The sequence below is a fragment of the Coregonus clupeaformis genome, chromosome 13 (genome assembly GCF_020615455.1).
Source record: "Coregonus clupeaformis isolate EN_2021a chromosome 13, ASM2061545v1, whole genome shotgun sequence".
NCBI lineage: Eukaryota > Metazoa > Chordata > Actinopteri > Salmoniformes > Salmonidae > Coregonus > Coregonus clupeaformis.
Window position 1 is genome coordinate 7,937,690 of NC_059204.1, and position 13,841 is coordinate 7,951,530.

The window sequence follows — 13,841 nt, forward strand, 5'->3', positions numbered from 1 at the left end:
CCAACCAGTAAGAATTCCGGCTCTCACAGACCTGTTAGTTTTTCTTTAAGAAGCCCTCCTGTTCTCCAATCATTACCTGTATTAACTGCACCTGTTTGAACTTGTTACCTGTATAAAAGACACCTGTCCACACACTCAATCAAACAGACTCCAACCTCTCCACAATGGCCAAGACCAGAGAGCTGTGTAAGGACATCAGGGATAAAATTGTAGACCTGCACAAGGCTGGGATGGGCTACAGGACAATAGGCAAGCAGCTTGGTGAAAAGGCAACAACTGTTGGTGCAATTATTAGAAAATGGAAGAAGTTCAAGATGACGGTCAATCACCCTTGGTCTGGGGCTCCATGCAAGATCTCATCTCGTGGGGCATCAATGATCATGAGGAAGGTGAGGGATCAGCCCAAAACTACACGGCAGGACCTGGTCAATGACCTGAAGAGAGCTGGGACCACAGTCTCAAAGAAAACCATTAGTAACATACTACGCCGTCATGGAGCAAGGTCCCCCTGCTCAAGCCAGTGCATGTCCAGGCCCGTCTGAAGTTTGCCAATGACCATCTGGATGATCCAGAGGAGGAATGGGAGAAGGTCATGTGGTCTGATGAGACAAAAATAGAGCTTTTTGGTCTAAACTCCACTCGCCGTGTTTGGAGGAAGAAGAAGGATGAGTACAACCCCAAGAACACCATCCCAACCGTGAAGCATGGAGGTGGAAACATCATTCTTTGGGGATGCTTTTCTGCAAAGGGGACAGGACGACTGCACCGTATTGAGGGGAGGATGGATGGGGCCATGTATCGCGAGATCTTGGCCAACAACCTCCTTCCCTCAGTAAGAGCATTGAAGATGGGTCGTGGCTGGGTCTTCCAGCATGACAACGACCCGAAACACACAGCCAGGGCAACTAAGGAGTGGCTCCGTAAGAAGCATCTCAAAGTCCTGGAGTGGCCTAGCCAGTCTCCAGACCTGAACCCAATAGAAAATCTTTGGAGGGAGCTGAAAGTCTGTATTACCCAGCGACAGCCCCGAAACCTGAAGGATCTGGAGAAGGTCTGTATGGAGGAGTGGGCCATAATCCCTGCTGCAGTGTGTGCAAACCTGGTCAAGATGTACAGGAAACGTATGATCTCTGTAATTGCAAACAAAGGTTTCTGTACCAAATATTAAGTTCTGCTTTTCTGATGTATCAAATACTTATGTCATGCAATAAAATGCAAATTAACTACTTAAAAATCATACAATGTGATTTTCTGGATTTTTGTTTTAGATTCCGTCTCTCACAGTTGAAGTGTACCTATGATAAAAAATTACAGACCTCTACATGCTTTGTGAGTAGGAAAACCTGCAAAATCGGCAGTGTATCAAATGCTTGTTCTCCCCACTGTATATTTGCAAGAAAAAAAAACATATGGGGGATTGGAAGTGATGCAGACAATTACATTGATGGAAGTTACAATCTATCTGCAATATTAAAGCTGATCTACCCCCTAAAAAAATTTACAACAAAAAAAACAAATACAAGCTTGTTTTAATCCATTGTCTGTAAAAATGGATTTGTAAAAATGTCCCTCAGCTGTTTAGCTAATTTAGTGGGGGGGTGTCTGCTTTGATGTTTTTTAATCACAGAATGCCCCCTTTAATGGCACATCTTAACATTAGAAGGGGATATCTGCCAATATCTATCAGCACCTTCTTTTTGACAAGATTTAATTGAAGGTCTCAATGAATTCATTCATTGGTCATTTGTTCCACAACAAAACGGGAATTTCTTTTGACATATACTCACTACATTGCATGGACATTATTTATTAGTGTGAGTGTTTCTGCTAATCCAGGTGGCTTGTAGGACAGAGATGGAGAGGAGCGATATGGGCTTGGAGTCGGCTACAATAATTGAAATTCCCAACCATGAGGATGAGCATTCTTTAACCACACCTTGAGGATTAGGCTGGCTATTAGGCTGGAGGAGAGATGGAGGGAGGCGGGAGGGAGGGAGGAGCTATTCTACAGGAAAAGAAGGGACAAGAAACAGAGGGAAAAAGTTGAGGACTTTATTGTTTCAGTAAGGAGCTCAGGGAGAATCTCAGGGAGAAACTCAGGGAGAAGCTCAGGGAGAAGCTCAGGGAGAAGCTCAGGGAGGGGCTCAGGGAGAAGCACAGGGAGAAGCACAGGGAGGGGCTCAGGGAGCAGTTCAGGGAGGGGCTCAGGGAGAAGCTCAGGGAGAAGCTCAGGGAGGAGCTCAGGGAGAAGCTCAGGGAGGGGCTCAGGGAGGGGCTCAGGGAGAAGCACAGGGAGAAGCACAGGGAGGGGCTCAGGAAGCAGTTCAGGGAGGGGCTCAGGGAGAAGCTCAGGGAGAAACTCAGGGAGAAGCTCAGGGAGAAGCTCAGGGAGGGGCTCAGGGAGCGGGCTCAGTCAGGGTTGCTAGGTAACGGTGGTGTCTGGTGTTAAGGGAGGAGAGGCTGGAGGTAGGTTAATCCTCCCTGTGCAACCAATTTCAGACTCTCCTTTCCTCCCACCCTCACCCCTCTTAACTCCCTCACCTCCTTACAGTATCTCTAGCCGTCACCCATCCCCTCGCACCACCTCAACCCCACACAACTCACTGCTTACTGAACCTCCTCCTCCTCACTCACCCCCACCCCGTCCTCATCTCCCCCTGCACCCCACCCCGTCCTCATCTCCCCCTGCACCCCACCCCGTCCTCATCTCCCCCTGCACCCCACCCCCGTCCTCATCTGCCCCTGCACCCCACCCCGTCCTCATCTGCCCCTGCACCCCACCCCGTCCTCATCTTCCCCTGCACCCCACCCTGTCCTCATCTGCCCCTACACCCCACCCCGTCCTCATCTGTCCCTACACCCCACCCCGTCCTCATCTTCCCCTGCACCCCACCCCGTCCTCATCTGTCCCTACACCCCACCCCATCCTCATCTGCCCCTGCACCCCACCTCTTCATCCTGAATCCCCTCCCCTCCCTCCTTCACCTCTCCTTCATCCTCAATCCCCTGCCCTCCCCACCATCCTCTCACCAACTATTTTTTTAAAGGTGTGGGGCAGTCCCAATATTTATTTTCAGTGTTTTGGACAGGATAGAGATAGAAAGGAAAGATAGAGGACAGAGAGGAAAGATAGAGGACAAAGGAAAGATAGAGGACAGAGAGGAAAGATAGAGGACAGATAGGAAAGATAGAGGACAGATAGGAAAGATAGAGGACAGAGGAAAGATAGAGGAGAGAGGAAAGATAGAAGAGAGAGGACAGATAGAGGACAGAGGAAAGATAGAGGACAGAGAGGAAAGATAGAGGAGAGAGGAAAGATAGAGGACAGAGGAAAGATAGAGCACAGAGGAAAGATAGAGGAGAGAGGACAGATAGAGGACAGAGAGGAAAGATAGAGGAGAGAGGACAGATAGAGGACAGAGGAAAGATAGAGGACAGAGAGGAAAGATAGAGGACAGGAAAGATAGAGGAGAGAGAGGAACGATAGAAGAGAGAGGAAAGATAGAGTACAGAGAGGAAAGGTAGAAGAGAGAGGAAAGGTAGAAGAGAGAGGAAAGATAGAGGAGAGAGGAAAGATAGAGGACAGAGGAAAGATAGAGAGAGAGGAAAGATAGAGGACAGATAGGAAAGATAGAGGACAGAGGAAAGATAGAGGAGAGAGGAAAGATAGAGGAGAGAGGAAAGGTAGAAGAGAGAGGAAAGATAGAGGACAGAGGAAAGATAGCGGAGAGAGGAAAGATAGAGGAGAGAGGAAAGATAGAGGAGAGAGGAAAGATAGAGGAGAGAGGAAAGATAGAGGACAGAGGAAAGATAGAGGACAGAGAGGAAAGATAGAGGACAGAGAGGAAAGATAGAGGAGAGAGGAAAGATAGAGGACAGAGGAAAGATAGAGGAGAGAGGAAAGATAGAGGAGAGAGGAAAGGTAGAAGAGAGAGGAAAGATAGAGGACAGAGGAAAGATAGCGGAGAGAGGAAAGATAGAGGAGAGAGGAAAGATAGAGGAGAGAGGAAAGATAGAGGACAGAGGAAAGATAGAGGAGAGAGGAAAGATAGAGGAGAGAGGAAAGATAGAGGACAGAGGAAAGATAGAGGACAGAGAGGAAAGATAGAGGACAGAGAGGAAAGATAGAGGAGAGAGGAAAGATAGAGGACAGAGGAAAGATAGAGGAGAGAGGAAAGATAGAGGAGAGAGGAAAGGTAGAAGAGAGAGGAAAGATAGAGGAGAGAGGAAGGATAGAGGACAGAGGAAAGATAGAGAGAGAGGAAAGATAGAGGAGAGAGGAAAGATAGAGGACAGAGGAAAGATAGAGCACAGAGGAAAGATAGAGGAGAGAGGACAGATAGAGGACAGATGAAAGATAGAGGACAGAGAGGAAAGATAGAGGAGAGAGGACAGATAGAGGACAGAGGAAAGATAGAGGAGAGAGGAAAGATAGAGGAGAGAGGAAAGGTAGAAGAGAGAGGAAAGATAGAGGAGAGAGGAAAGATAAGGGAGTGAGGAAAGATAGAGGAGAGAGGACAGATAGAGGACAGAGGAAAGATAGAGGACAGAGAGGAAAGATAGAGGAGAGAGGACAGATAGAGGACAGAGGAAAGATAGAGGACAGAGAGGAAAGATAGAGGACAGGAAAGATAGAGGAGAGAGAGGAACGATAGAAGAGAGAGGAAAGATAGAGGAGAGAGGAAAGATAGAGGACAGAGGAAAGATAGAGAGAGAGGAAAGATAGAGGACAGATAGGAAAGATAGAGGACAGAGGAAAGATAGAGGAGAGAGGAAAGATAGAGGAGAGAGGAAAGGTAGAAGAGAGAGGAAAGATAGAGGAGAGAGGAAAGGTAGAAGAGAGAGGAAAGATAGAGGACAGAGGAAAGATAGAGGACAGAGAGGAAAGATAGAGGACAGAGAGGAAAGATAGAGGAGAGAGGAAAGATAGAGGACAGAGGAAAGATAGAGGAGAGAGGAAAGATAGAGGAGAGAGGAAAGGTAGAATAGAGAGGAAAGATAGAGGAGAGAGGAAGGATAGAGGACAGAGGAAAGATAGAGCACAGAGGAAAGATAGAGGAGAGAGGACAGATAGAGGACAGAGGAAAGATAGAGGACAGAGAAGAAAGATAGAGGAGAGAGGACAGATAGAGGACAGAGGAAAGATAGAGGAGAGAGGAAAGATAGAGGAGAGAGGAAAGGTAGAAGAGAGAGGAAAGATAGAGGAGAGAGGAAAGATAGAGGAGTGAGGAAAGATAGAGGAGAGAGGAAAGATAGAGGAGAGAGTGTGCTGAAGTAGTAGCAGGTCAGATCGGCACCCATGCTACAACGTTATGTGTGTTCTGGAGGGAGTGGCTCAGACCGATAGACCACCCTAGGCAACATCCCTAGACATCAACTCTTTGATTGGAATTGGGAATCAGTCTATTGCAGCCAATTCATATTGTTGTGTGACCAGTGAACGTCAACTCATGGGCTACATGAAAAATAACTAGAACTAAAGTCAAGGTTGGTCTTTTCTAGTGTGCGGTTTTTATACTTGGTTTTGGATATTAGTTGTTCCTGCCAACACCAATACCTGGATTCAGACGCTGTGCACAGGGTTTTCTGTCTTTATTTTGTGCACATGGGCTAACCACTTAATAAGTGTGTGATCACTGGCCTTCCATAGATGTGATGCAACTAACCGTGGTGCTATTTCCTCCACTAAAAACAACCCAGCTTTACAGAGTCCTGCTGATCGCTTCAAGGCCCAATGCAGCCGTTTTAATATCAATATCAAATCATTTCTGGGTAACAATTAAGTACCTTGCTGTAATAGATTTCCATTACAATGGACAAAAATATATTTTTTGCAAAAAACTATTTCTCAAGGAAGAATTTTAGTAGGACTGTCTGGGAGTGGTCTGAGTTGGGAGGGGAAAACTTAAAACTAGCTGGTATTGGCAGAGAGGTTTGGAACTCTTTGTTATTGGTGTATTAACCAATTTACCGCCTGGTGTTGTCACCAGGTCATCCGAAACTCCCGCCCATGCAAACAGGCTGATTAGAATGTCCTGTGTAGATTGTATTTTCAACCAGCAACTATCAGGAAATAACACGCGTAAAACACTTTTACACCAGTTTCATCAACTGTTGTACAACATGATACAAAACATAGAATTTTGGGAAAAACAGAATTTTGACTGCACTGGGCCTTTAAGAGAAAAACGCTGAAAACAAAAGCTTTCAGTTTGTTGCTCAACCACTCAGCAGCAGATTATTCAAATTCCTCATCCCTTAAACACCTCCACCACCCCTGCCCACGCACACGCACACAGACACACTTACAATGTTTTACAGTTCTCACACGTATGCCTCTGTGTCAGCTCATATGCGTACCAATGTACACTAGCCTACTCTGGGCATGTCCTCACATGGACTAAGGAGGGGCCGTTTCCACAACTCCATTCACAGCTTAAGGCCTTACCCCATCCACATGCCCTTCTCCTCTCTGGCTAAGGGTGCAGTGCTGCAGTGCAGATTCAGAGTGCAGACCTCCCAAGGAGCTGATCCATGGAGGCTGTTAGTATGCGCATAGGGCCCCAATTAGGGCCCTGCTCATGGGGAGAGTGTCTTCCCTCGGGGCCTCTCTCTGGAGAGCCTCCCAAGAGGTTCAGCAGTGGGCTTAAGCCTGGCTGGGCTGGGAAAAAGACAATCCAGGAATCCTCCTACGCTCGTTTTGTGTGTGTGTGTGTGTGTGTGTGTGTGTGTGTGTGTGTGTGTGTGTGTGTGTGTACCGCGGGATGTAGTGTGTGTGCCGCGGGATGTAGTGTGTGTGTGTGTGTGTGTGTGTGTGTGTGTGTGTGTGTGTGTGTGTGTGTGTGTGTGTGTGTGTGTGTGTGTGTGTGTGCGTGCGTGCGTGATTGGTATGCGTTTTGTGTTTCAGCAACCATTTAATTACTTAGAGTTTGTCGGACAGCTTTTGGCCTGCCTTGACTGTTGACAGGTCATACTGCTTACTGCTGTCTGTCTGTGTCTGTTTACATGGTGGACTTCTAGACTGGAATACCAAGGACAGAGTTAGCTACTCAGGCGTGTGTGTGGTCGCACACAAATTCTAAAGATGTCTTTGTGATATCTTGTCCAATACAGAGTACAGCCTGCCTATCTTTTATTTAGGGCACGATTCAATCCATAGCACTGAAGATCCGCGATTGACATTTAAAGGCAATGTTACCGCGTTAGCGGAGACTGTATTCACGGTAAATGCTGCACATGTCGGCTCATACGGAAATTACCTTGAAATTTCAATCACGATATAATACGGAACTTCCGAGAAACGGATTGAATGGAACCCTTAAGGCCTCTGCGTGCTTCCCATCTGAAACAGTTCGGAACAGTTCGTGCTTCCCATCTGAAACAGTTCCGAACAGTTCGTGCTTCCCATCTGAAACAGTTCGGAACAGTTCGTGCTTCCCATCTGAAACAGTTCGGAACAGTTCGTGCTTCCCAACTGAAACAGTTCGGAACAGTTCGTGCTTCCCATCTGAAACAGTTCGGAACAGTTCGTGCTTCCCATCTGAAACAGTTCGGAACAGTTCGTGCTTCCCATCTGAAACAGTTCGGAACAGTTCGTGCTTCCCATCTGAAACAGGTCGGAACAGTTCGTGCATATATTATGACGACGTTTTGTGACGTTTTTTGTTCATTTTGGTCTTTGGCAAGCGTTTCTTCGGCTGTTCGTGCACACAAAACAAATTCTCCAGGCAAGCCGAAGTTTGGTAGCCGAAGTCTACGCCCCTTCGTCGGTGATTGGTCAACAGTAGGGATTCTTCAATAAAGTCTTTGTTGTCATTCAACGAGAGAAGACTCGTTTTCATGCAAATTGTTTCATTGAGAAATACTGCACCAAACATCTGAGTTAGATGTAAAATTGCTCTACTAAGTTCTCCTCAGCAAAAACTTCCAAATTAATTACAGATTTCTTGAGTTATCTTAGACTAATTCTGACTATTTTGAGGAAGTGTATATTGGCTACGACGTCTCAAGATGGACAAACAGGACTATTGCCGCGTTTTTTCAAGCGAAGGCCTTTTAAGAGAGTATGCGAGGCACAGACATTCACTTCTCCTAGCCGGGTTCTGCTAAGAGCAAACCAAACCTAGTTTGCAGACGCCTTTAGTCAAGATGAGGTGAGTGGATGGGGATGCTCAAGCCTTGTTAATTTGGTTTATGCCACTTGCTATGCATCTAATTAAAGAAATTGATATTTCAAAGCCTGTCATTTGCATGTCCTCTGGTTTTCCTTTCCTTTGTTCTTTGTGATGATTGCTGAAGGAACAACAGTGTGATTGGGCTTTGCCATCTGAGATAAAAGGGAGTTGTAATTGCTCTCACACCTGTAGATCAGCCTTTCATAACTCATAAAAAGACTCAAACCACCAACTGAAGGCCAAGCCTTGTATTCCTCTATAAAACACTGACAAACTGTTGTTGTTGTTGTTTCTGTGTTGCACCAGCCTGACTCACTATAACCAGCCTCCAACCTCATTGCACCAGCCTGACTCACTATAACCAGCCTCCAGCCTCATTGCACCAGCCTGACTCACTATAACCAGCCTCCAGCCTCATTGCACCAGCCTGACTCACTATAACCAGCCTCCAGCCTCATTGCACCAGCTTGACTCAATAGAAATAGCCTCCAGCTTCATTGCACCAGCCTGACTCAATAGAACCAGCCTACAGCGTCATTGTACCAGCCTGACTCACTGTAACCAGCCTCCAGCCTCATTGCATCAGCCTGACTCAATAGAACCCAGCCTCCAGCCTCATTGCACCAGCTTGACTCAATAGAACCAGCCTCCAGCTTCATTGCACCAGCCTGACTCAATAGAACCAGCCTACAGCTTTATTGTACCAGCCTGACTCACTGTAACCAGCCTCCAGCCTCATTGCATCAGCCTGACTCAATAGAACCCTGCCTCCAGCCTCATTGCACCAGCCTGACTCACTAGAACCAGCCTCTAGCTTTATTGTACCAGCCTGACTCAATAGAACCAGCCTCCAGTCTCATTGCACCAGCCTGACTCACTAGAACCAGCCTCTAGCTTCATTGCACCAGCCTGACTCACTAGAACCAGCCTCTAGCCTCATTGCACCAGCCTGACTCACTAGAACCAGCCTCTAGCCTCATTGCACCAGCCTGACTCACTATAACCAGCCTCTAGCCTCATTGCACCAGCTTGACTCAATAGAAATAGCCTCCAGCTTCATTGCACCAGCCTGACTCAATAGAACCAGCCTACAGCTTCATTGTACCAGCCTGACTCACTGTAACCAGCCTCCAGCCTCATTGCATCAGCCTGACTCAATAGAACCCAGCCTCCAGCCTCATTGCACCAGCTTGACTCAATAGAACCAGCCTCCAGCTTCATTGCACCAGCCTGACTCAATAGAACCAGCCTACAGCTTTATTGTACCAGCCTGACTCACTGTAACCAGCCTCCAGCCTCATTGCATCAGCCTGACTCAATAGAACCCTGCCTCCAGCCTCATTGCACCAGCCTGACTCACTAGAACCAGCCTCTAGCTTTATTGTACCAGCCTGACTCAATAGAACCAGCCTCCAGTCTCATTGCACCAGCCTGACTCACTAGAACCAGCCTCTAGCCTCATTGCACCAGCCTGACTCACTAGAACCAGCCTCTAGCCTCATTGCACCAGCCTGACTCACTAGAACCCTGCCTCCAGCCTCATTGCACCAGCCTGACTCACTAGAACCCTGCCTCCAGACTCATTGCACCAGCCTGACTCACTAGAACCCTGCCTCTAGCCTCATTGCACCAGCCTGGGAGGGAGGGAGGCAGCCACTCTCATCCCCCAACCAGAGGGCCTGTGGATCACCTGTCTGTCTCTGTATCTCAGCCTTCAATCAAGGCCCTGTCTCTAGCAGCCCTTATTACTGCTCGGGAGAACAGCAGCCCCAAACAGCACCCTACACCCTTTATAGTGCACTATGGGTCCTGGTCAAAAGTAGTGCACTATAACGGGAATAGGGTGTCATTCTGGATACATCCACAGTAACACACAAGGCAGGGCTGCTCATTAGACCCTGGCAGCACAGGGAAGGAAATCAATGGGAAAAAAAAAAAAAAAAAATAGACAGCCAGAGGTAGCTTGTAAATTCACTGGAATGCAGCGGCGGCCAACGAGTGGAGAGGAGACAGAGCCACAGGGGGAGGGGCCGGCGGGGAGCAATAATGATGCTAATGCAGCCAATTACAAGAAGGCCAACCGCCTCTCTCTTTCCCTCCGACATGTCAAAGGCAGCATTTATCCAGCAATAAAAGAGTCATCTGAGGTGCCAAGCAAGGCTTTCCCCTGCACATGTGGTTGATTGTTCTGTATGTGTGAGCACTAGGAAACAGTACTACAGTTACATTACATGTGTATTTAAAACAGTACCTCAGTTACAATACATGTGTATTTAAATCAATACTACGGTAACATTATATGTGTATTTAAAACAGTACTATGGTAACATTACATGTGTATTGCTCTGCTTTTTTCCCGCAGTGTAGTGTGGGATCAACGAATGACATGACACACACATACAGTGAAGCACTCACGTACACACACACACACACACACACACACACACACACACACACACACACACACACACACACACACACACACACACACACGCAGAGCCCCAGTGGGATTAATAGGAGATATGCTGTAGTTAAGCCCGGGGTATTAGTGCTTCCAGCTCCTTCAGCATTTCCAGTGTCAGGATGCCCATGTGAGTGAGGACACTGACACAGATCAGACAGCTGGATAACACAGTGACACAGATCAGACAGCTGGATAACACAGTGACACAGATCAGACAGCTGGATAACACAGTGACACAGATCAGACAGCTGGATAACACACTGACACAGATCAGACAGCTGGATAACACAGTGACACAGATCAGACAGCTGGATAACACAGTGACACAGATCAGACAGCTGGATAACACAGTGACACAGATCAGACAGCTGGATAACACAGTGACACAGATCAGACAGCTGGATAACACACTGACACAGATCAGACAGCTGGATAACACAGTGACACAGATCAGACAGCTGGATAACACAGTGACACAGATCAGACAGCTGGATAACACAGTGACACAGATCAGACAGCTGGATAACACAGTGACACAGATCAGACAGCTGGATAACACAGTGACACAGATCAGACAGCTGGATAACACAGTGACACAGATCAGACAGCCCAGACAGCTGGATAACACACTGACACAGATCAGACAGCTGGATAACACACTGACACAGATCAGACAGCTGGATAACACACTGACACAGATCAGACAGCTGGATAACACAGTGACACAGATCAGACAGCTGGATAACACAGTGACACAGATCAGACAGCTGGATAACACAGTGACACAGATCAGACAGCTGGATAACACAGTGACACAGATCAGACAGCTGGTTAACACACTGACACAGATCAGACAGCTGGATAACACACTGACACAGATCAGACAGCTGGATAACACAGTGACACAGATCAGACAGCTGGATAACACAGTGACACAGATCAGACAGCTGGATAACACAGTGACACAGATCAGACAGCTGGTTAACACACTGACACAGATCAGACAGCTGGATAACACACTGACACAGATCAGACAGCTGGATAACACAGTGACACAGATCAGACAGCTGGATAACACAGTGACACAGATCAGACAGCTGGATAACACAGTGACACAGATCAGACAGCTGGATAACACAGTGACACAGATCAGACAGCTGGATAACACAGTGACACAGATCAGACAGCTGGATAACACACTGAGGTTGTAAATGGAGGGAAGGAGGCTTTCACCCAAACAATACAATCATTATGCTCTTTCAGCTACTCAAGACTCTGTGAACTGAATTTTCTTGCTGCAATGAATTCTGGGATCCTAAATGAGTGTTGAAAATTGGGTCTCTATTTTTGTAAATTTGCTATTATCATTATTTTTATTATCAGAAAATATTTCATGGCTAAATAATTAATAGAACATTGCCGTATAACCGACAAGGACAAAATAACAAATCATTTAGATTTAAAAAATATATACATGTTTTTTTTAGAACAGCTGTATTTTTCATAGCTGAATTATTCAGAGGTTTGGTTGGAGCCATGGAAATAGAACAGAAGTCTATGGTTTTAATAATTCTATTCATTCTAATTATATGGTAGGAGCCAATGTGTTAGAATAAATGGGCTTCTCTCTGACACTGAACTGCTTTTCCCCCCGGGTGTTTTTGTGGGCAAAGGTCTCATTATGTTTACACCATTAAACTAAATCCGGAATAATGAATGAGAAATTCCCCATAATCCAGAGGCCTCTTCCACACAGATACATATTTTTATTCAGCAACACATGACTCCTTTAATAACTTTGCCCAAAATACAACTTTATGAACACCTGCAGATTATACTTAATTGAGCTAATGTCGCTTACCAATTAGCCCATCACATTTGAGTGTTAGTTCAATTAGTTTTGGTTTGAAGAGACTTAAGGACAATTGGCACCTCTTTTCTCTCCTCAGGTGTTAAAATTACATTCCTGCTAGCAGGTGACTTTAACCCCGTGTTAGTACAGAGGTGTAAAAGCGTCAATGAGCGTGAAAACTGAGGAAACTGTAATTACATTAAAGGGGCAATCCGGGATTGGAAGTTCCTTTTTTAAAACTTTTAAATGTATTATATATAGCCATTGATTTTCTTGAAGACTACAACTTAGAAATGCCTGACTCCCGTGTGGCGCAGTGGTCTAAGGCACTGCATCGCAGTGCTGGCTGTGCTACTATAGATCCTGGTTTGAATCCAGGCTCTGTCGTAGCCGGCCGCGACCGGGAGACCCATGGGGCGGCGCACAATTGGCCCAGTGTCGTCCAGGGTAGGGGAGGGAATGGCTGGCAGGGATGTAGCTCAGTTGGTAGAGCATGGCGTTTGCAACGCCATGGTTGTGGGTTTGATTCCCATGGGGGACCAGTATGAAAAAAATATATATATATGTATGCACTCACTAACTGTAAGTCGCTCTGGATAAGAGCGTCTGCTAAAATGACTTAAATGTAAATACTATTGTATGATGTGTTAGAACAGGGCTCTCCAAGAGCTACTGTCCTGTAGGTTTTCACTCCAACCTTAATCTAGCCGACCTGATTATAATAATTAGCTGGTTGATAAACTGAATCAGGTTAGGCACAACTGGGGTTGGAGCGAAGACCTACAGGAGGGTAGCTCTCCAGGAACAGGGTTAGAAAGTCTGATAAGGTCGAAAGTCTGTTCAAGCTGCTGTTTTGGATCAGATCTATCTTTTAATTAATAAGACTAATCTGGATGAATGCATTTTTGATAAATTGAATAAAATATGTACCTATATTACTGTGATAAAGTATTTATTTTAGCCTACCACTCAGGATATGCAGTATATGATACTGTTTACTTTCTATGTAGTCACTTTGCTCTGCAGAGGAGGGCTTCATTCTACAGCACAACCCATCCAGGAAGGAGCAGAGATGTGCACTATATCTCATCAATGCATCCAATGTAGCATCCAATGGTGTCAGCATCCGCATGACAATGGTCCCTAAAATCACACACACAGCCGTCACATTAGTTGTGGGATAATTTGTCTGAGATGTTCTTGCTGTTGTTGTTGTTGTTGTTGTTGTTGTTGTCACCTAGGGCCTCAGAGGAGGGCTGTTGTTGTCATTCAGGACCTCGGAGGAGGGCTGTTGTTGTTGTTGTTGTCCAGGGCCTCGGAGGAGGGCTGTTGTTGTTGTCGTCCAGGGCCT